The sequence below is a fragment of the Ictidomys tridecemlineatus genome, chromosome 6, assembly GCF_052094955.1.
Source record: "Ictidomys tridecemlineatus isolate mIctTri1 chromosome 6, mIctTri1.hap1, whole genome shotgun sequence".
NCBI lineage: Eukaryota > Metazoa > Chordata > Mammalia > Rodentia > Sciuridae > Ictidomys > Ictidomys tridecemlineatus.
The window spans coordinates 187,609,180-187,613,258 of NC_135482.1; the positions used below are offsets into that span (position 1 = coordinate 187,609,180).

General features: G+C 44.0%; 1 pseudogene; it reads left to right on the forward strand.

Annotated features, from left to right (window-relative positions):
• Nucleotides 1-684: 684 nt before the first annotated feature.
• On the forward strand, nucleotides 685-1,844 carry LOC144365199 (solute carrier family 25 member 32 pseudogene; annotated as a pseudogene).
• The last annotated feature ends 2,235 nt before the right edge of the window (nucleotides 1,845-4,079 follow it).

Sequence of the window (4,079 nt, forward strand, 5' to 3'; positions counted from 1 at the left end):
CTAGTAAGGACACCTGTGTTTCCCAAAACGCCAGCTCCCCAGGGCTGAAGACCTGGCTGGGACCTCCACCGTGTGGCCTTGGCAGGTCACACCACCTCACGTGTGCACTGGTTTGGTAACGCTGGCTTGCTCCAACAAGGGACCTGCAAGAGAATCCGCAGAAGGCATCGGGCGGCTCCCAGCACGTGAGAGACACCCCGCAGCTCGTCAGTCGTCATCATTATTGCTCTCTACCTTTCTTAGCTGGTCTCTCACCAGCAGAAAAACTAGCCCCACTCCAAAGATGGGTGAGATTATAGGTTCTTACCCCTTTTAAGAAAAGTCTCTTCAGAAATCCTTCCCTTCCCTGGCCACGGCACCAGCTGTGATGAGTGTATTTTACAATGTGTGTATCCTCTGACACCTCAATGTCCTAGCCACCGAGGTTTATGGAGAGTGGCCAGCTCCACTGGGGTCAACTTACACTGTTTCTGTGCATCCAGGTTCCCTGGGTCCACGAGGTCCTCGGGCTGCTGTGAGCTTGGCTGCTAAGCACCCGGCCACCACCTTCTCTGACAATCGTCATCAGCTGGATGTGGAAAAAGGGAACTTTGCACCCTGCTGGTGGGAGTGCAGATTGGCATAACCATCATGAAACACAGTATGAGGCTCCTCAAAATGTTAGAAACAGAACTGGCGGTCGCCACAGTGGCGGCCACTGCATCTCGTTCCACCTCCGCGGCCCTGGGCGCCGTGATTTCGTCGGGCCCCGAGCCTATGAACGGTCAGGGCCAGTCGGCGTCCGGGTCGTCGGCGTGGAGCACGGTATTCCGCCACGTCCGGTATGAGAACCTGGTAGCTGGTGTGAGTGGCGGGGTCTTGTCTAATCTCGCGCTGCACCCGCTCGGCCTCGTGAAGATCCGCTTCGCCGTGAGTGATGGATTGGAACTGAGACCAAAATATAAAGGAATTTTACATTGCTTGACTACCATTTGGAAACTTGATGGACTTCGGGGACTTTATCAAGGAGCAACTCCAAATGTTTGGGGTGCAGGTTTATCCTGGGGACTCTACTTTTTCTTTTACAATGCCATCAAATCATATAAAACAGAAGGAAGAGCTGAACGGTTAGAGGCAACAGAATACCTCATCTCAGCTGCTGAAGCTGGAGCCATGACCCTCTGCATTACAAACCCATTATGGGTAACAAAAACTCGCCTTATGTTACAGTATGAAGGTGTTGTTAACTCCTCACAGCGGCAATATAAAGGAATGTTTGATGCACTTGTGAAAATATATAAGTATGAAGGTGTGCGTGGATTGTATAAGGGATTTATTCCTGGGCTGTTTGGAACATCACATGGTGCCCTTCAGTTTATGGCATATGAATTGCTAAAGTTGAAATATAACCAGCATATCAATAGGTTACCGGAAGCCCAACTGAGCACAGTAGAATATATATCTGTGGCTGCACTATCCAAAATATTTGCTGTAGCAGCAACATACCCATATCAAGTTGTGAGAGCCCGTCTTCAGGATCAACACATGTTTTATAGTGGTGTAACAGATGTAATTGCAAAGACATGGAGGAAAGAAGGCATCGGTGGATTTTACAAAGGAATTGCCCCCAATTTGATTAGAGTGACTCCAGCCTGCTGTATTACCTTTGTGGTATATGAAAATGTCTCACATTTTTTACTTGGCCTTAGAGACAAGAAAGTAAGCTAAAAAAGAAAGAAAGAAAGGTAATTTCAGTATGTTTGCCCAAGACAGCAACAAGCTCCTTTGTGTTTGAGACATAAAACTCAGAAGAATGCCACACAGCAAAATGGCTCATAAACATAATTTGTCTTTAATCTTTAGAAGAGCTGCTAAGTCTTCACAATTATTTCTGCTTCTTCATGTATATGGGACTTGGCTACTTCTACCTGTCATGGCTGACATCAACATGTTAAAACTGACACCAACTGTAGAGTTTCAGACATTTCTCTGTTTGATTATTCAAGTAGAAACTAATTTGCAACATTTGCTAAATGGATTAGAGGAATATGCTGCTTTTTCTGATCTTGTTTGCCTGGATTGACTTTAAATTGACCTTGTGCAAAAGCAAGAAAACAGCTTCTTAAAAGAATGTTGTTTGTTTCAAGAGTAAATTAAACTTTAACAATTTACTGAATAAAAAAAAAAAAAAAAGAAACAGAACTGGCATATGATTCAGCAATGACACTCCTGGGTACACGTCCAACGGTACGTCATGGAGACATCTGCACTCCCGCGTTCACTGAAACACAACAGCCAAGATGCAGAATTGGCCCGGGTGTCCGACAGCAGATGAACGCAGTAAATATGCCCAGTGGAATATTATTCCGCCATAAAAAGGACAGAAATCCTCTCACTTGCAACCCTGCGAATGAGCCTGAAGGACATAACCCTAGTGAAATAATTCAGGCACTGAAAGACAGGTACCACGTGATCTCACATCCATGAATTCCTGGAAGCAGAGGGTATAAGGGTGGTTACCTGGGGAGTGATTTTACCTTCTTTTACCTTCACAAGGCTTCCTGAGGAAGTCTCCATCCTTAGACAGACCCCATGCTACCTGCCCCTCTCTCCCACTTCTAGTAAGGATACCTGCGTTTCCCAAGACTCCAGCTCCCCAGGGCTGAAGACCCGCCTGTGGCCACCATTATGGATGTGTACCCAGTACACTCTGAAGGTCCAGCTCAATCTCACGTCTGTGACTTAGACCCACCTTCCCCCTGAAGCAAAGCTCTGCCATCTTCCCAAGCTGGCATTCCTTCCAGGTTGAACAAAAGTTATGAGTCATGGAGAAAGGAGTCCAAGGCGAGGCTCCGGTTTCCAAATCTAAACCTCAGAAAAAGAGAAGCACAATGTGTCCCTTGCCAAAATCATATACCAGCCCTGAAGAATCTTGATTTTACAATATTTAAAGTGTGACCTATCAAAATAACTAAATTGGACTGAGTATATTGCAGCTGTGATGAATTTCACAACAATTTAATATAATTTTAAATAATTCACATTTTAAGCTGTCGGTAAGCTCTGGGATGCGTGAGCCTTTCTATAATGAATACACATTTCAAAAAGTCATGTTGTACACAACAGGTACATACAAATCGCATTTGTCAATTTAAGAAATTAATCAATTAAGGAAAAAAAAGAATTGTCCTCCGCCAAAGAGAACCTCCACCAAGCTAAAAGGCTGATGCACTGTACTAATAATGCACCTATTTATGTATAAATGTTTCTTTCCTCCAAGAAGGCTCCAGAAGGATTTAACTCAGAACGACTTGAACTGATTTAATTCAACTATTTTGGGTGCCTCATTTTTCAGCAAATTGACCACTTTCTTTATAAGTCACTCATGAGAATTAAAAGATATCAAGCCATGATGATGCTTATTAGAGTCATAATCCCATCTCAGGCAAATTCTCCTGGAGGTTAATATAGAAGACGTATTTTTTTCTCTAAAAATACCACTAAATACTTGGATTTTCAGTTGCTGAACCAAAAAAATATTAGAGCCCCATCTGGTGGATCTGTTGCTTCTTCAGTTGACAAAATGAAAATTGACCAAGTCGTTCGTGAGCTTTCTGATTATGGCAGTCCACTCTACATTTGGGTGTCTGTTTCATCCTTCCTGAGAGGCTGTATTTCTCCCTCCAGCATCTGCCCACCACCCTCTCTTCCCTGGGGGAAACAGCCTTCATCCAGAGAGTAATTAACAGAGTTCTGCTTAATGTAGAGGAAACAGCAACTCCAAAGAGCATGTTGGCTGGGTGTGGTGGCGCAGACCTGTCGTCCCAGCAACATGGGCGACCGAGACAGGAGGATTGCAAGCTCAAAGCCAGCGTCAGCAATTGAGCAAGGCCGTTAGCAACTCAGTGAGACCCTGTCTCTACATAAAAAATAAAAAATGCTGGGGATGTAGCTCAGTGGGTAAGCACCCCTAGGTTCAATCCCTGGCACAAAAAAAAAAAAATGTTAACGAAGTAGATGAATTATATCCCAAAGTAAATTATTCTATGTGATATGCATATGATAAGTTTTTTAATTTAATAAAATTCACTTGCACTCTA